Source organism: Sceloporus undulatus, chromosome 3, assembly GCF_019175285.1.
Source record: "Sceloporus undulatus isolate JIND9_A2432 ecotype Alabama chromosome 3, SceUnd_v1.1, whole genome shotgun sequence".
Lineage (NCBI taxonomy): Eukaryota > Metazoa > Chordata > Lepidosauria > Squamata > Phrynosomatidae > Sceloporus > Sceloporus undulatus.
Genome location: NC_056524.1, coordinates 7,053,784 through 7,073,789, shown reverse-complemented (window position 1 = coordinate 7,073,789; position 20,006 = coordinate 7,053,784). Strand labels below are relative to the sequence as shown.

The window sequence follows — 20,006 nt, the reverse complement described above, 5'->3', positions numbered from 1 at the left end:
GTGGTGCCAAACCAGGTCATTTCTCCAGTGTGGATGCAGCCTAAGGTAGGGATGATGAGCAACAGTGGTTCTCCAGCATGGCCAGTGGTGAAGGATTCTGGGAGTTGCAGATCCAAACATCTGGAACAGTGGTCCAAAACACACTGCAGAAATAATCCAGATTGAGACCGCTTTAATTGCCCTGGCTCAGTGGTAGGGAACCCTGGGAACTGTAGTTTATTGAGGCACCAGAGCTCTCTGACAGAGGCTAAATGTCTCACAAAACTACAGTTCCTGGAATTCCCTAACACTGAGCCGGGGCAGTTAAACCAGTCTCAAACTTGATTATTTCCGCTGTGTGTTTTGGACCAGAGGTGCAACTTTTCTGGGACTACTGAAGCCATGGAAATTTTGCAAAAAATAAAAAAATGCAATATTAGTACCCTTTAGAGGTTGAAAGTCATTTTAGTACCAGGAAAGTAAATTGCATGATGTATAACTTGGTTTGACCTCAAATGATCATGGCTGATATCCTCAAAAGTATAGTTTACTCAGAAAATTATTACAAATTGCATTTGTTTTCCATTTTATTTTTTTTGTTCAAAGCGATATTACAAGATCCTGAATCCCCCTTTGATTTTGCTTGTTTATGAGGAACAGGCAAAAAATCCAATAAAAACAGGACAAACCATCCATATTAGTAGAACAAAGACAATTATTGTGTCTTCTCTAATCCTTTCTAGTGCTAGTCAGATATGAAACACTCATTCCCATGAAAAGAACCGTGAAGAAGAAACCGAGACCATGAATTGCCATCTACCTGCTACATAGCTGTTAATATAATTTGGGAAGAGGAGAGCAAATATATATATTTTCCCTTTCCCTGAGGCTGAGAGAGTGTGACTTGCCCAAGGGGACCCAGTGGGTTTCATGGCCAAGTGGGGAATCGAACCATGGTCTCCAGAGTTGTAGTCCAACACCCAAACCACTATGCCAAAACAGCCTGGCAAAATTTAAAAAAAGAAAGAAGCCCCAAAACATCATGTAAAAAGTTATTGGCCAGCCTGCTAGTTCTGTTCGACTGTTACTTAAATTAAATATGTAAGAAAAAAACATGCTGCTTAAAACCGAAGCATAACCTCTGACATTTCACAGGTAAAAACCAGGGCAAATGTAGCCATGCAGCATAATTTTTTCATTCAAGGTGGCCAAAGTTATTAACTATGAAGAGCTAGCCAGGAGAGGCTGCAGCAGCATGCTTTTGCCTGAGCCTCCTGGGAAGTGCCAAATTTCACCAGTCCCCTCATTGAATTAGTTGAGAGCATACTATTTTTGCACTTTGAACACAGTTTGCTGAAAGTGAAGTAAGCTGAGGAAGTGGGAGGAGGAGAGAGAAACGGGGGCATTTAGGAAGCATCTGAAAAAATGGGATGACAATGGATTAATTGAGACTTTCCTTGCCAAATTGGAACAGCTGGAGGGGATGTTGTTGTGTGCCTTCAAGTCATTCCCGACTTATGGAGACCCCAAGGAGAACTTATCATGGGCTTTTCTTGGCAAGTTTCTCTAGGGGGGGGGGGTTGCTATTGCTATTCTGAAGTTGAGAGAGTGTGACCTTCCCAAGGGGGCTTCATGGCTCAGCAGGGATCCGCACCCTGGTCTCTAGGGTCATAGTTCAACACTCACTGTGCCACTCAGTGACTAATCACTTGCCAATGGAAACTGCAATGGCATCATCCTACTTCTGCTTTCCAGAAGTGGATATTCAGTGCCATATTGCCCATGGAGATATAAAGTAATAGTCATCCATAGCCTTACCCTCCATCAACTTATCTGATCCCCCTTTAAAAGCATCCATATTGGAAGCCATCACTGCATCTTAGGTCGGTGGCTTATTTGTTGCTTCTTCTTGTTACGTGCCTTCAAGTCATTCCCAACTTTTGGCAACTCTATCACTGGGGTTTTTTGAAGTGCCTTCAAGATGTTTCCAACTTCTGGAGACCCGAAGGCAAACCTTTCATGGGGTTTTCTTGGCATGTTTCTTCAGAGGTGGGAGTTACCTTTACCATCCCCTGAGGCTGAGAGAGTGTGACTGGTCCAAGGTCACCCAGCGGGCTGCATGGCTCAGCAGGGTTTGAACCCTGGTCTCCAGAGTCCAACACTCAAACCACTACACTACACTGATTTTATACTGGGTTGAAATAAACTGAAATGGGGAATTGGTATTTAAAAAAACCCTCTAATGATACTGGGGGGAAATATTCCAGGATGTCTCAATCTCCAAAATAAAATTGGGAAAGAACAGGAACAAAATCTAACATTTGAAGGTCTTTTTAACGCAGCTTAGATGCGCTAGAGAGTTTTTTCCCTAGCTCCTTGCGGGTCAGATATTAACTAAGAAAGCACTCTTTCCTAACCCCAAACTCTGCAAATAATGGAAGTCTTTTATTCCAGCAAAAACACATCCTGCATTGCACAGACTTGTGTGCAGTTAATCTTTTGATCTGTGAGCTTGATGGTAGTCTCTTGGGAAACCAACTTTTTAAGTTTCAAAGCTTGGATCATCAGAGGTACAGCACATTTCTTTGCAAAAATGGGTGACTGAACAATACAGTCCCAGATCAGACTCTTGTGTCTTTCTCCTCCTGTTGGGTTGAAAGAGTGGATCTACGGCTTCAGATAAGAATTATGCTTCTCTAAAGCAAATTATCCTTCCGCTCCCAAATTTCTTGTTTTCCCCTAATTTAAAACTTCGGCTGAACATTTGGAAATACTGTACAGTTTGTAGCACCTAAGGTTCTATTTATTTCCAAGATTCTTTCAAGCCATAGGATCTTCGGACTTCAGGTTCTGCAAAACTCACAGCATGAACAACATGAACCTTATATCTTCTTTAAAGGGGTTTATATTTGAATTGTGGATGTTGCCATATCCATTTCTGATTGGTGGTTTTTCAAGTTTTGGAGATGGGGTCCCATACATTATGGCTGCTTTTCAGTATTTTTACTGTATGATCGTTTTCTAGATGGTTTGCATCGTTTCCATTATTTCACTGGGTGTTGAAATTGTATTATTGTAGGAAACATGTGCAATTTATGGGTTTAATAAGTTTTTGCATTAATGTTAAACAAGCTTCACAAATACCAGACTTTCCTGATGAGTCTCTTTTTTTTTTGTCGATTTTCAAATATCTCACTCTAGGCGAAGTTAGAAATCTGAGAACTGGAAGAGAATTTCATTTGGGTAAGTTTTTGAAAGCCAGCATGGCATAGTGGTTTTGGAGTGTTGGACTATGACTCTGGAGACCAGAGTTCGAATCCTGGCTAAGCCATGGAAACCCACTGGTGCCAAGAAAACCCCATGATAGATTTGCCTTAGGGCTGCCATAGTCGGAAACGACTTGAAGGCATATAGCAACAAAAAGTATTATTTGGGGAACAAAGAACTTATTTGCACACATCCCTTGTAGCTGCAACCCTGGTTACTAGTATGTAACAACAACAACAACAACTACAACAACAACTTATATCCAGCTTCTCCAGAAGATCAAAGTGGCTAACACTAAAAACATCCAAGGCCTAGATCCATCTGTTAGTTCCAACTAGAGTAGACTTATTCAAGCAATGGAACTGTTGTTGTTTGCCTTGAAGTTATTTCTGACTTATGATGAGATCCTATCATGGGGTTTTCTTGGCAAGTTTCTTCAGAGGGGATTTGCCATTGCCTTCCCCTGAGGCTGAGAGAGTGTGACTTGCCCAAGGTCCTACACTAGGTTTCCATGGATGAGCCAGGATTCGAACCCTGGCCTCCAGAGTCATTTCCCATTTAATAGTTTAAATCCATTTTTAATTGTCACTTTTGGAGGTTTTTAATTGTAGTGTGTTTTTAGATTGTAAGCTGTTTTGAATTGGAGGGAAAAAGTAGGTTACAAATAAAAATAACAATACAGTGGGGCCTTGTTATCCGCTGGGGTTTGGTTCCATGATCCCCTGTGGATAACAAAATCTGTGGATGCTCAAGTCCCATTAAATATAATCCATGGATAAGAAACCCGTGAATAAGGGGGGATGACTGTACTAATAATAATAAGAAGAAGAATAAGTTTAAAAGGATACAGCAATGGGCTGTAGCTCATTATAGCTTCAGTCAACTGCCACAGGACTCCTTTGCGCTTCTGGTTTTTTAATTCTTGAAACCAACCCAAGTGGTTGCCTCTTCTGAAATCTCTATACACATGTCAACCTTCCAAATTCACACTGACTTGAAAGGGTTTGCTCGAGTTGGGTCTAAAAACTGGGTTTAGGCAGAGGGCTGGAAGGCAGATGTTTAGCACCAAAGGAAGGAAGGAAGGAAGGAAGGAAGGAAGGAAGGAAGGAAGGGATGATCAGAACGCATGATAGTGTAAACACATGTCACCCAAATGTCTGAATGGGTGGATAGGTTCTTCCAGACATTTCATGCTCTGTCCTGGAGATGGGATTGGGGATTTGTTTGGTCTTTCTTTCGGGCTGTGTCCACACTGCAGCAATAGTCCAGTTTAACACCACTTTAATTGCCGTGGCTCAATGCTCTCGAATTCTGGGATTTGTAGTTTTGTGAAATATTTAGAAATGCTCTGGGAACCTGGTATTTGTGGTGCTGTGAGCTTTTTCGCCACCTCTGTCAGAGAGCACTGGTGCCACAGCAAACTACAAATCCCAGGATTCCACAGCATGGAGCCATTGCAGTTAAAAGTGGTATCAAACTTAATTAATTCTGCAGTGCGGATGCAGCCTTGGTTATAAAAATAAGAGAGGCCTGGACTGTTCCTGGATGGGAAGGTCTAAGCTCCCAGCTAACTTTGGCAAAGCTCATCTTTGTGTGTGAATGCCTAGCTATGTGTGTGACTTTCAAGCTGGAATGTGTGCATGTGGCTGCATCTGCACTGCAGAAATAATCCAGTTTGACACCACTTTAACTGGCATGGCTCAAGCTGTTGAGCCTTCTCTGTCAGAGAGCTCTGGTGCCACAACAAACTCCAGATCCCAGGATCCCACAACATGAAGCCATGGCTCTTAAAGCGGTGTCAAACCAGATTATTCCTGCAATGTGGATGCAGAATATACTGCATTTGTTTCGTTTCGTTTCTATGCTGCCTTTCTCTCCAATGGGACCCAAGGTGGCTCACAACTGGGATGCTTCACCACCCAAACCACAACTTAAATGCTACATCAACATAACAAGTCACCAAATAAATAAATAGATAGATAGATAGATAGATATAGCCATCCTTTAAAAGACTAAGTTGAAAATATTAAAAACCATTCAAAACACAAGGGAAGACACCCTGGATGCATTAAAAAAGAACAACCCAAGGTTGTCCTCCAAAGTTGTATTGGGGGAGGAAAGAGAAAGGAGGAATGAAGTCTGACCCAAACCCTGACCCTGACCCACCTTTGCATTCACACAATACTTCTCCACCAAACTCAAGTGTGTGTGTGTGTGTGAATCTCAGCAAGGGAATGGGGAAAGTTCAGAGTGACCAGACTGTCCTAACTGCAAAGGAGGACACGCCACCGCAAAATGGAGGACTTTCAAGGCAAAATGTAGGGCAGGAGGACCACTGGAAAACTAGGGGGATGATGACACTCCGATCAATATAACTCCCTGCTTTTTCGTCCTGCTGCAAGGCAAAATGTAGGACACTCAAGGAAAATGTAGGACATGCCAAAACTGTAAAACACTCCTATGACTATAATAAATCTCTGCGTCTTAAGTCTTTCTCCCAGTGCAAAATGGAGGACAGTAAAGGAAAATGTAGGACATGCAAAAAATTGCAAAACACACCTATGACTATAATGAACCCCTGCTTCTTAGTCCTGCTCCAAAGGCAAGATGGAGGATACTCATGGAAAATGTAGGACGTACCACAACACTAACAGCACTCAAGAAATAGAATATAAATAAAAACGAATCGTATTATTATTAGAAATCCATGCTCCTTAGCCTTGCTCCAAATGGAGAACCTTGTGGCACACCTCCCGGGCAGAAGGCTGAAAATGGAGGACCCGTCCGGGAAATGGAGGACCCTGAGAAAGTTGGTTCCCTCCAAAGACACACAACAAAAACCCTCCCACTTACCTTGCTTTTAGGATTCCCCCAGATCTCTGTCTCCTTTCTCTGGCTTGGAAAGGAGAGGATCCCAGTGATCAAGTGGATCCTTTCTTTGCAAAGGGATCTCCCTTTCCAAGGTTGCAAAGGATACTTGGCTTTCTCCTTCTCTTCTTCTTCTGCTCCTTTTTTCTTTCCCAAGTCCAGCAGCAGAGAGAGGGGATTTGTTCCCTGCTAGATCCCAAGAAGGATCCCTCTCCTGGATTTCAGATCCCAAGGATCCCTTCCTTGTAGGTTGTTGCAAAGCACCCAGCCTCCTCCTTCCTTCCTTCTTTCTTTCCTTCTTCCCTTCCTTCCTTCTCTTCTTCAATGCTCTACTACGAATCCCCTGCTTCCCTCCATCTCCTCCTCCTTTGGCAAGGAAGGGCTTTGTGTGTGTGTGTGTGTGTGTAGTGTGTAGATGTGTGTGTGTGTCTGTGTGAGTGTGGACCAGCCTCTCCAAAACCCAGCTGCCCCCCTTTCTTCTACCTAAGGGAACGTCTGCAAAGTGCGATCCCCAATCGGAGGCGAGGCCACCAAAAATGCCTTTTCTTCTACTTCTTGATTCTTAATTTTTTGGGGGAAAGAAAAGGAGAGAAAAGCCAAGGTGGAATACTAGTGGTTTGAGTGTTGGACTACGACTCTTGGAGACCAGGATCCCATCTCCATCCCCAGCTGTGGAAACCCACTGGGTGACCTTGGGCAAGTCACACTCTCTCAGCTTCAGGGGAAAGCCCAGGGCAAGCCTCCTCTGAGCCACATCTGGCCAAGACAATCCCAGAAAAGAGACACCATAAGTTGGGCATGACTTGAAGGCTCCCAACAATAATGACTCAAAGGCACCCAGCAACAGAAACAGGAAGTCACACTCTCTCGGCCTCAGAAAAGCCCATGGCAAACCTCTCCTGAGCCAAATCTGGTCAGGAAGACACCAGGATAGAGTCACCATAAGTTGGAAATGACTTGGAAGGCGCACTCTCTCAGCCTCGGGGAAGGCAATGGTAAGCCTCCTCCAACCAAATCTGGTCAAGAAAATCCCAGGATAGTTTAGCCTTAGGGTTACACTCTCTCAGCCTCATGGAAAAGCCCATTGCAAACCTCTTCAGAGCCAAATCTGGCCAAGGAAACCCCAGAATAGAGTTGCCATAAGTTGGACATGACTAGAAGGCACCCAGAATGTCACACTCTCTCAGCCTAAGGGCAAGCCTCCTCTAGTGTGTAGTGTATAGATGGCTAAGAAAACTCCAGGATAGAGTCACCATAAGTTGGACATGACTTCAGTGCACCCAACAATAATGACTTGAAGGCACCTAGCAACAGTAATAGGAAGTCACACTCTCTCAGCCTCAGTGAAAAGCCCATTGCAAACATCCTCTGAGCCAAATCTGTCCAAGAAGACCCCAGGACAGAGTCACCATAAGTTGGAAATGACTTGAAGGCACACAACAACAACAATGCAAGGTTCTTAATACCTTTGCCTGATGCAGAAGCTGGTGGAGCCCCAAAAGCTTGCAACATATATATTGTGCATTTTGGTTGCCCCAATAAAAATATCACTGTCACGTTGATTTTGGATGATACTGTACTTTGTTATATGGTGAACACAGCTACCCCTGGATATGTTTACTTTGAATTCACTTTGCAGCTGCTGGATGTAAGCTGAAGACCAACTGGGAAAGTGGATTGAGTCAATCACGGAAGCTGCCACCTTGATTCTGAAAAACTTGAGCAGGGCTGATGATTGATCGATCGATCAGTCATCAGCCTTGCTCAGATCTTGCAGAATCAAGGTGGTGGCTTCCATGACTAAATCAATCCATCTCTTTTCTTACCTTCTACCTTTCCAAGCACTGCCTTCTCCTGATGTCTTCTACAGATGTGGCCAAAGAACCAAAGATCCACGAATCTCTGTTTTGTCATCTTGGCTTCTAGGGAGTGTTCATTTGCACTCGTTGTTGTGTGCCTTCAAGTAATTTCCAACCAGGGTGACCAGGCATCCTCCTTTTCCAGGACATGTCCTACCATTCAAACGTCTATCCAGGAGGAAGTCCAAAATGTTCTCCAGCTGGAACAGGACTCAGAGGTCCATTGAGTAGCACCACATTTGCTGATTCCCTTCGAAATGTGCTGTCTCCTTGGCAGCCTGTCCTTGCTGCAAATAGGATGGGATCGATCCTCCTCAAGTTTTTTCCCCTAGGAGCAGCAGCAGAGAAAACTTGCACCCAGAGCTCAGGGCATCTTTGTTTCTCAGAGGGGAAAAGAATAGCAAATGTGTTAGGCAATGGGCTGCTTGAGGACCCAATGCAAATGCTGGAAGGGTTTTTTCCTTAATTTCAACACGATGGTCAAATGAAAAGAATAATTTAAATGTAGATTGAGTCAAGTGTTGCTAGTACAATAATAATAATAATAATAATAATAATAATAATTATTATTATTATTATTATTATTATTATTATTATTATTATTATTATATCTACCCTGCCTCTCCAATAAGATCGAGGTGGCTTTTTAAGTATTTGTCTTGCTCAGAGTTCTAGAAGTGCCTTGCAAGACAACAAGGCATTTTAAAGAAGATGAGTCCATCAGAAAAATACATAGCCGTATGTAATAAAGCACAGTATGTATAATATGTTATGATATGTAATATCCCTGTAAATAAACCATATGGGATGAATTTACATCTCTATGAGTGTTTTCAGCTTTTATTTGACAATGTCCTACATTTTTCTCTACCTCAACATTAGGAGGAACTTCCTGACAGTAAGAGCTATTCGATAGTGCAACAGACTCCATTGGAGATATGTGGAATCTTCTTCTTTGGAGGTCTTTAAACAGAGGCTGGATGGGATGCTTTGATTCTGTGTTCTTGCATGGCAGAATGGGCTTGGACTGGATGGCCCTTGGGGTCTCTTCCAACTCTATGATTCTATGATCCTATGATTCTATGAATGCCAGTCAGCACTCTTCCTACTGGAAACCTACAAAGTTGGCAATAGCAGTTGCAATTGCCATTCCAAGTGGTTACGCTAAGTGCTGGTTTGTCAAAAACTCGGCAGGTTCCCCATCTCCACTTTCCTAGGGTATCATTTGGTAACGTCGGCCCCAGAAAATATTACTTTTCCGTTGCCACTGTTGCGAAGGCGTCTGCATTGTATTGCTGTGGCTTGCTGCTCAGCTAAGAAAATGACGTGAGCCAAAATTGCATTAGTCAGCCCAGACTATCGTGGTTCAACCCACCCAAACGACTTTTGCTCAGACATTTCACAATCTGAGGCACACCCAGGGTGAAGTTTACGTGCTTTCTCCTCTCACTGGGAAGCTGGATGTAATTCAAAAAGCCAGATTCAGCCACCCATAACAACACAGGGATGGGCATAGTGAGGTTCATGGCAAGGATCTATAGCAGTTTGGTTCAGCTTACCCTGACTGTATGTGCCGTTTTAAATGGGACAGTCTCATTCTCCCCCCCCCCCCCCATATTTCCAGAGCGTCCTGTCATTTTAATATAAATGCCAATTCTGTCCTATTTTCAAGAAAAATACCGTGCTATGTTCCCAAAATGGTTTGAAGATCCCTGTTTGAAATGGTGGTGGTCATTTGCAAGAGATCAAGCTTTGACGTTGCAAACATACATTAGTTCCATTGGAAAAGATAAGATTTCAGCTACCAAAGCAGCCATTGACATTAAAAATTCTCGTAGACAATTTAGAGTCTGGAAAAAGCGAAGTGTTTGTAACTACAAAAACAAAATTGTGTCACAGAGTGTGAGACGTTTGCTGATAAAGTGAGGAAAGACCGAAATTTGCTGCAAAAGATTACTTCATTGGAGAAGTAATCATGATACAATCATGGCAAAATCCAGCATGCCTCTTCATCTCCCTACATTTTTGTATGAGTTCTCTCACTGAAGAATAACTCTTAGCTCAATATGTTCGTGTAATAAAACTTTTGTTATCGCCGTACCTTTTCGTGAATACACAATATTACATAACTCCATCCCATTTTTGCCGTCCCAAAGTCCCATTTTTGTCTCAAGGAAATATGGTTAGCCTAGTTCAGCCAATATATCCAAGAGTCAAGCAGGGGCCCATGAATTTCTGATAGATCCCCCCTCCCTGGAAAAAACCAAACCAAAACACTCACAATGCTCTTCTGTTGCATTACTTCGCAAAGATTAGCAAATATGTATTTTCCTGAATATTTTCCCTATGAAACGAACACAATGGCATCATTAGAGCTGGCGTCACCCAGTGCGGTAACTCATGGTGCCACCCCCTGCACCGCACTTAGAGTCGCCATAAATCAGACACAACTTTGAAGGCACATGACAATAACAGTTTAATTCATACCCAACCTATCTCCCAATGTGAGACCTGTTGTTGTTTTTGTTATTGTTGTTGTTGTGTTTGTAGTGTTGTGAGAAATTTAGCCTTCTCTGGTAGAGAGCTCTGGTGCCACAAGATACTGCAAATTCTAGGATTTTGTAGGATGGAGCTATGATAGTTAAAGAGGTGTCAAACTGCATTAATTCTGCAGTGTGGTAGAAGCCAGAGTCAACTTGATGGCACAGAACAACAACACAACCACTGATGTAAAACACACGTGGGAGCATCTGGATGTACATAATTTGAGAGCAGTGACCCTGCTGTGAAATGACCACATTTTCACCCTATTTCCACCAGACATTGAGGTTCCTCTTAATGGAATGGTCTCTCTTGGGAGGAAAGCTGGCGTCAACACAATGGTTTGTCTCTTGGTCCTCAGTTGAAACCTATTTACTTGCCCTGGCATTTTCAATTATTGTGTTTTCATCCGGTTGAATACTCCTACCTCTTAATTTTATTGTCCTCTTGTTGAATATATTCTGTTGTTTTGCAAAAAACACTGCATGACAGAGTTAGGTGGAATGCCATGAGATCCACCGACGGTACAGTTTATAAACTCTTTAAGCAAACAAACCTTAGTAGAAACTCATCCTTGGTGTTATTGATTATAACCAAAGGCTTGTGGCTAGCTCTTTTTGGCTGTTACTTATGACAGCCTTGAAGTTCTTTCAGTATTCTGATTTTTCCAGCATGGAGGAAATAATGCACTGAATCAAAGTTTTCACATGTTTCCCCCCTTAAAATGCAAATATAGGTATGCCAAAATCTCCCCTCACCTCCCCCAAATCTGAAATCCAAAACACTTCTGGTCTCAAGCACTTTCAGTAAGGGAGACTCAACCAATATTATTTTTATATTAATGTGCTAGAAAATTGGTCAGAAAGGGTTGGTGTGTTTAGTTAATCTTTAATGAGCCAGAAAAATGTAATTCAATTTTACATTAGATGTTTTGGAAATGTAACTACAGCTTGAGTCTTCCTTATCTAGAGTTCCAAAACCCAAAATATCTCCACTTTTTTTGTTTTACTGTTGGCTGAGATGGTGACACCTTTGCTTTTGGATGGTTCAATGTGCACAAACTCTGTTTCCTGCACAAAATTATTTAAAATATTGTATCAAATCACCTTCAGGCTATAATGTGTATAGAACATAAATGAATTTTGTGTTTAGACTTGGGTCCCATCTCCAAGATTTCTCATTATGTACGTATATGCAAATACTGATATTCCAGAATCCACCCTTCAAAAAAAAATCTGAAATCCCAAACATCTCTGCTCCCAAGCATTTTGGATAAGTGGGACTCAACCTGTATTATGTTTATATTAATGTGTCATTTACGTTTAAGTTAAAAGCCTGTACATGGACCTTCGCCAGAATGTAACCAAAGATGCCTTTGGTGTTGAACCTGAGAAAGTAGGAAACAGCTGTGTGCACATTTAAAAAACCCATTTCTAATTCACCTCACCCCAAATTCCATCTCTTGCTTTTTCTTTTTTCCTTCCCTTATAACAGCATCATCTTAATCTCCTCTTTACCTTGTTGAATTCCATGTGGAGCAAAACATCAAGATAAAGAACTTCAAAATTCAGCTTCTATCAGGGGTTGCTTAGGCATTTTGCCTGTCATTTAGAAGTCGGGGTGATGGATTATGTTGCAGTACAGCTTTATTAATTTCCCATGCAAGCAAACTTATGCTCAAAACTCTGCAACATAGACTCCAAGCATACATGGAGAGACACTTGCCAGAGGTCCAAGTGGGGTTCAGGAAAGCAAGAGGCACTAGGGATCATATTACGAACATACAATGGTTAATGGAGCGAACCAAGGAATTCCACAAGAAAAACAGCATGTGCTTTATAGCTATAGCAAAGCCTTTGACTGTATAGATCAATGGTGGGGAACCTACGGCCCTCCAGGTTCTGATGAACTACTATTCCCATTATGCCTCACCACCAGCCAAGCTCATTTACTGGCTAAAAGTTCCTTCAGCTTGGCTGACGGTGAGGCATGATGGTAGTTCATCAGAACCTGGAGGGCTGTAAGTTCCCCTGGCAAAGATCATGAAAAGCTATTGAATACTCTTAAAGACATGTGAGTAACACTACCTGTGATAGTCCTGATGAGAAATTTGTACTTAGGACAAGAGGCTACTATTAGAACAAAACATGGAGAAACAGAATGGTTCCCAATTGGCAAAGGGGCCAGACAAGTCTGCATCCTCTCACCCTGTCTGTTCCATTTGTATGCAGAAAATATCATACGAAGAGCAGGTCTGAACTCAATAGAAGGAGGAGTGAAGATAGAAGGAAGGAATATCAGTAATCTAAGATATGTTGAATATCCAGTGCCATTATGCATGTCAACAGACATGCATGCACATGTGCCTTTGGTTGGGCTTTCAAGTTGCACTTTGGGTGCATGTTCAGTTGTGCAACGTTGGCAATGGATCTCAAATTTATGGCCTAGAAGGTAGAGTCATAATGTCAAACCTATGTCATAGATTTAGCTGACAGATGATTATGATAGTACAAGCTGACCTCCTAGACAAAACATGCTGCAGAATATCATACAACAGTTTTTTTTAATGAAGCTCAAAATGTCTGTACTGAAGTCCAAACCATCCCATAAATATCCTGCTTGTTACATACCCTCCAACTGTCCCGATTTGCTGGGGACAGTCTCAGATAATTCTGTCATTCCACATTTTCAGCTGCTTTTAAAATGAGGTCTGCATTGCAGACCAGAAGATGCCATGGATCTTGGCTTTGCAATGGGGGGAGTATTAGATGGAAGTGTGATCTGGTTTTCAACCTAGGAATCTAGTGCATGGAACAGTGCAGCTTCAGTCTATGGATGATGAATGACCATCCTACCAGGTGTTGATTCCCCTCTGAAGTGTCACCTGGTATGCCCTAAACCCCCCACTCACCCTACTGACATGCCTGGCTTTGCTAACAGCGGTGTGCCAGTACCTTGATTTTTACTGTTGTTGTGGTGTGTCTTCAAGTCATTTGCAACTTAGGGCAACCATAAGCCCATATCATGGGGTTTTCTTGGCAAGATTTCTTTAGAGGAAGTTTTGCCATTGCCTTCCCCTGAGGCTGAGAGCATGTGACTTGCCCAAGGTCACCCATTGAGTTTCACGGCTGAGCTGGGAACTGAATCCTGGTCTCCAGAGTCTCAGACCAGTACTCAAACCATTACACCACACAATCAAATAACAAAATCTAGGCTAGTCTAACCCCATGCCATGCAGGAATACACATCTAACACCCACAACAAACCGGTGATAAACATTGGCCTGAGGGCAGAGTGGGGGCATGGCATCCACATGACGCACATTCCAATGCTGCTCTGATGCTCCCGTCACACTGTGCACCCAACTGCATGGCAGGCAGTGTCATGGAGCTGCTTTGGCGCTGCATCCAGATGACACAGTGCCAAAAGGAGTGCCAGAATGTGCTCCTTTTTGTGCTGCAGAAATGCCAGATCGGGGCCCCATCATGTAGCTGCCACAGCCCTGATCCAGCGCTGAAAAGGACAATCTGTTTAGCCCCCAAAACACTCCTGGAAGATACCCAACAGATCTCTATTTAAAGATCACCATGAAGGAGAGCCCAGCACCCTCCAAGGTAAACTATTCCACTGCTGCACAACTCTTAGAGGGAAAATGTTCTTTCTAATGTTTAGGTGGAATCTCTTTTCTTGCAATTTGAACCCATCAGTTTGTGGTTTGTAGCTTGAAGTTGTTCCACAGAATGAACCATGGTTTTACTTCTTTTCTTGATCCCCACCTGATGGGATGCATGTTTTCTTTCTGGCCTTTCAGATCTCCTTCTTGGTCCTTCCGATACCTGCTGCACAACAACAAGAGCTGTATCTTGGCATGTCTGACAACAGCTCTTCGACCTGCTTTCTCCTCCGTGTTCCAGACAAGAGCATATAGGGTTTTTCAAAGGGACACGGGGATGGCGTGGGGTAGGGTATTTAATAGATTTCTTTGCAAAAGCAGCTGTATGAGAGCCAAGGGACACAGAAATCATCTTGGATCACAATGGACTTCAGTGATACTTGTGACTGGCTTTCTGTTGCGTTGATTGCAATGGTCCCCCAGTGGACCCAGAGCCAGTCATTGAGGAGAGGCTTGTCAGAGAAACTTCATTTCAGCAGCTGTGCTTTTCTTGTGGAGATGTTTTGATATGCTAATCGTTCCCTGTCATATTTTATAAAAGGCACGTCAAGGCCCCTTTCTTAGAATGTCATCTGACTAGAGCTCTTTTCTCTCGAAAAATGCAAGGATTTGGAAGCTGGTCCCATTAACTCAATTTAAAAAAACCCCACACCATTTGCTCTGAATCTTCCAGGAAAATCAGGCGCACTCCAGTGTGAAGCTGGGCAGCCAAGTCAAGCCAGGTGTGACCCATCTTATAGCTGTGCATTTCATTTTTACTGCCCAACTGTGGTATCCTATATACTTCCTGCTGATGCTTGTGCAACTCTGTTGCTCCCACTGAGGTCACAGCAAGTCTCCAAGCCATTTGACCAATCCATCAGTTTTTGGCCTGGGCAAAAGTGGGGTAGTGGAATGGAATGTAATAGGGTCCAGAAGGGTGCAAAACATGTACCTTGCCCTAAATTTTCAAAGGGCGGTGTAAGGTGATACTGGTCTTTCAGATCTTTATAGTGTTGAATTAGTGTTGGTATGTGAAAGCAATAAATCTGTTTACCAAAAGTTGGTTTCCCAGAGTACAGAAATCTGTCTGAGAAGATTCCTTTTGTTACAGTAGGGAAGACTCTTGTATTAATACATGTAGTGTGCTATGAAGCCATTGTCTTTATTGATACCTCTGTTAATGGATTGGAATTTATAACTATAATTCATTTCAGCTGTCTGGATCCTATAATACTCCATGCCACTCCCACTGCGATGTATATACGCTTTATACCCAAGCATTTATTATCACTCTGTAAGCATCTGAGGAAGTGGGTTTATATCCATGAAAAGAACATGCAAAAATAAAAACCAGTTAATCTTATAGGTGCTGCTATATTCCTGCCCCATATCCTTTTTATAGTGCAAGGGACTAAGGTGGCTACTTCTTTGAAAATTAGTTTATTGCCCACAGTAGTCTCTTCACAGAGTGCTACCGGTAGAATGGTGTACTGGTTTGAGTGTTGGACTAAGACTCTGGAAACCAGGGTTCAATTCCCAGTTTAGTCATGGAACGCACTGGGTTACCTTGGGCAAATCACACACTCTCAGCCTCAGGAAAAGGCAATGGCAAACCTCCTCTGAATAAATCTCGCCAAGAAACCCCCATGATAGGTTCACCTTAGGGTAACTATAGGTCAAAATGATTTGAAGACACACAACAACAACAGCAACAATAAAGTCCTTTCGCACTACACAATGATAGGGTTCTGATTCTACTTGTACTGTCATGGTGGGTGAATCCTATGCGTCTTCAGACTACAAGCCCCAGAATTCCATAGGATGCACTTATGGCAGTTAAAGTGGAATTATAGTGCCATAACTGTATATTGTACAATAGCACATGAATTGTTGTTATTTGCTGTCAAGTCAACTTCTTTGACCCTGTGACCTTTAACTTGTGTTGTTTATTTTATTGCTTCCAATTTAATATATGCATTAATCTCTTTTGTTTTTTGTAGACTGTATGCCACCGGCAGGTCTTTATTTTATTGTATGTACAGCACTTTTTATTGTATGTGCAGAACTTTATACATAAATCCTATGTATAATGGGAAACCTAATAATAATAATAATAATAATAATAATAATAATAATAATAATAATCAACCCTGTGAATGAGAGACCTCTAAAAGTCCTGGTCATCAACAGCCCTATTTAGTTTCTGCAAACTGAGGATTCTGGTTTCCTCGACTGAGTCTTCCATCTGTAATGAAATCTCTGTCTTTTCCTACCAACTTCCACTTTGTCCAGCATTACTCTCTATTCCAAGACATCCATTTATCTTTTTCGTGGCCCACAATATCTGGAGAACTCTCTTCCAGCACCACATTTCAAATGAGTTGATGTTCTTCCCATCAGCTTCCTTCACTGTTCAGCTCTCAAACCATATCTAGTAGTTGAAAATACTGTAGATGATCCTGCCTTTGGTTTTTAGAGCTCTAGTTCAAGTAATTTGCATTGATCAGACTGGATTTCAGGTACAGTATGTACTTTTTGGCACCTTTTCAAGTAAGACATGGACAAACCAAAGAGAAGTGGCTACATGCCCTACATGTCCTTCCACAAATACATAACAATAGCATTATGATTCTACTTTAACTGCCACAGTTCTGTCCTATGTAATCTTAAGATTTGAAGTTTAGCGAAGAGCATTGCATCTCTTAACCCTCTCTTCTCCAGGCTAAATATACCCAGTTCCCTTAAGTCACTCCTCATAGGGTATGGTTTCCAGATCTTTCACCGTTTTGGTCATCCTCTTCTAGACATGCACCAGTTTCTCCACATCCTTTTTGAATTGTGGTGCCCAGAACTGGACACAGTATTCAAGGTGAAGTCTGGCCAAAGCAGAATAGAGTGGCACTATTACTTCCCTTGATCTAGACACTACTATTAATGCAGCCACTAGGAGATTCTCACACACTTTTGTCTCCTGAACTGGGCATGGGTTGCGTATGGGTGTAAACCACTTAAAAATGGATGTTATCACATAGGTCTGTGCCCAGCTCGGAGGCACTGCATACCAATCCATTCTTCGCAAATTACGGGACTTTCCTGTTCTATACAAAGTCCAAGAGAAGTCCGAATTGGGTACGAGATGCCTCCGACCTGGGCACTGAGCTGTGTGATAATATCCTTTTTTACAAAGTTTATGCCTATATCCAACCTATGCCCAGCTCAGGAGAAAAAAGTCTGCGACAATCTCTCAAGAATCACATTGGTTTTTTTAGCTGCTGTATCACAGTGTTGACTCTATGCTCCGCTAAAACTCCTAGATCCCTTTTGCATGTACTGCCCTCAAGCCAGGTATCCCCGATCCTAGATCAGTTTCATTTTTTCCTGTCTAAGTGTAGGACCATACATTTCTCCCTGTTGAAATTCATTTTGTTAGTTTTGGTCCAGCTTTCTAATCTGTTAATTTGAATTCTGATCCTGTCCTCTGGGGCATTTAGCAATTTCTCCTATATAGACCAAGATTCCATAGGATGAAAGCATGGCAGTCAAAGTGGAATCCTAGTGCAGTAATTCTGTAGTGCCAATAGGCCTTTAGAGAATGTCTGCATAGGACAATGCATCAGCCTCTTCAGAAATAACGCACGTTGGTCCTCTGCTATTCAGGCCAGGGGTTTAGTTTGTGCAAATAATACAAAATATGCAATTCAAATCTCAGCTGCAAACAGGAAAAGAATCTGGCAAGAAAAATTCCCAGGGTGAGTCACAGTGACTTCCTTTCTGCACCATTCCTTCCCAACCTCTCATAGCAAAAGGAGCCAAAGGATGAGAGAACTGAGATTACATTTGGAAACAGGCTGTGCATATGTCAGATATTTAGGAAAAGATTTGCTACATAACATACACATCTGGTTGCCAAGTGCAAGCTCCAGGACAGAAGGGAGGACTTCAGAACTTTTTCTCCTTCATCCCTCTGTTGTTCTGCAGGGTCTACTTAGAATGGACAATCGAAAAGTAGAATATTGTGGCTGGAACAAGTATTGGATTCATTGACTGAAGAATTCCCATTCAGAGCCACCATAGTGTCAGTTAGGCTTACAGATGGTTCTCCATAGCCACAGATTCAACTATCCATGGCTTGAAAATATTCCAAATAAATAAAAACAAAAACAAAATAAATTCTTGGTTTTGCCATTTTATATAAGGAATACCAGTTTGCTATGCCATTGTATTTAATGGGACTTGAGCATCCATGGATTTTGGCATCCACAGAAAGCCCTGGAACCAAACCCCAGCTGATACCAAGGGCCCACTGTAATAGTGCAAATCTGTTTTTAATATTATCTTTAATTTCTGCCGGGCTGTTCTTCTAGTGGTATTTGGCATGATGGTTGGTTTAGTGTTCTTCTTTAGCTTTATTCTAACTGTTGAAGAAGTTATTCTCCATCACCATGGATGGATAGGAGAGCTGGACAGTGAAACAAGTGAATAAGAAGAAAATCAACTCATTGGAGATGAGCGGTGCTGGAGAAGAGAACTGTGAATCATGCAGACAGCCAAAAAGACAAAGAAATGGGTCCTAGAACAGATCAAGCCTGAACTCTCTCTGCAAACCAAGATGGCTAAATTGAGGCTGTCGCACTTTGGCCACATCATGAGAAGGCAGGACTGATTAGAAAAAACAATAATGCTAGGAAACATAGAGGGCTGTAGAAAGGGGGAAGACCACAAACCAGATGGATAGTCTCAATAATGGCAGTCATGGGCCTGAATCTGCAAGACCTAAGCAGAGCGGTGGAGGACAGGGGAACTTGGTGATGTCTTATCCACAGGGTCACCACGAGTCGAAGTCAATTTGAGGGCAGCTAATATTAACAACAACAATGCTCTCATTCTGCCCTCTTCCTAGAACTACACCCATGGACTTGGGCCATATACAAACTCTGTGAAAAAATGGAGTAAGCATCCAGCTCATTTTGCTTCTTCTTTTCTGGCATCTTTTGCTGGTAGCTTGATGGGGCTAAAGAGGTGTCTTGGGAGCATTTAGAACAAAGAGCAAAGGCTGGACCACAAAGTCCTGCTTATTGAGCAATTTGTTCCATCCAACGCTTCTGGATTACATCTTCCTATCTTTTGCTACTTCGTTACACCCAGATTTTGGGGGGTACCTTCTGACTGTCCTAATAAAGATTTTACCGAGGTGTATTTGGGATGGTTGGAATCCGGCCTCCGCTACTAGTTAAGTATACTTAACTGCACCTCAAACAAAAAGAATATCCTCAGAGACAGTTTTGAATCCTGGGAGACTGACTTTTGGTAAGCAGATTGGCTGCTTTCGCACATCAACACAAACTGATCACTGTAAAGTTCTGAAAGTCTGGTATCACCTCATCTAGCCCTTTGGAAATTTAGGGCAAAAGACATGTTTGGCATCTTTCTGGATCCTATTACATTCTGTCCCACTGACTCCCACAACTGTATAAATATGCTTTATACCTGAGGATGGGAATCAGTGTCGTATAGTGGTTTGAATGTTGGACCATCACTATGGAAACCATGGTTTGAACCCCGTCTTGGCCGTGGAAGCTCACTGGGTGAACTTGGGGAAGTCACACTCTCTCAGCCTCAGAGGATGGTAGCGGCAAACCCTCTTTGAAGAAGCTTGCCAAGAAAAATCCATGATAGGTTCACGTTAGGGTTGCTTAAGTTGGAAATGACTTCATGTCAAACAGCAACATCATCATCAACAACAACAACATAACATAACAAATTTAACATCATTTGGTACCCCATCTGAAGAAGTGGGTTTATATTGATGAAGATTCATGCTAAAATAAAATAAAAGC

General features: G+C 42.3%; 1 protein-coding gene across 1 annotated transcript in view; it reads right to left on the bottom strand.

Moving 5' to 3' along the window:
- Positions 1 to 6,534, bottom strand: part of TSKU (tsukushi, small leucine rich proteoglycan) — a 28,952-nt gene extending 22,418 nt beyond the window's left edge. The window contains exon 1 of the mRNA XM_042459563.1: positions 6,100 to 6,534. The gene's annotated coding sequence lies outside the window, so the exon portion shown is untranslated. The remainder of the gene's footprint in view (positions 1 to 6,099) is intronic.
- Between the last annotated feature and the right edge of the window lie 13,472 nt (positions 6,535 to 20,006).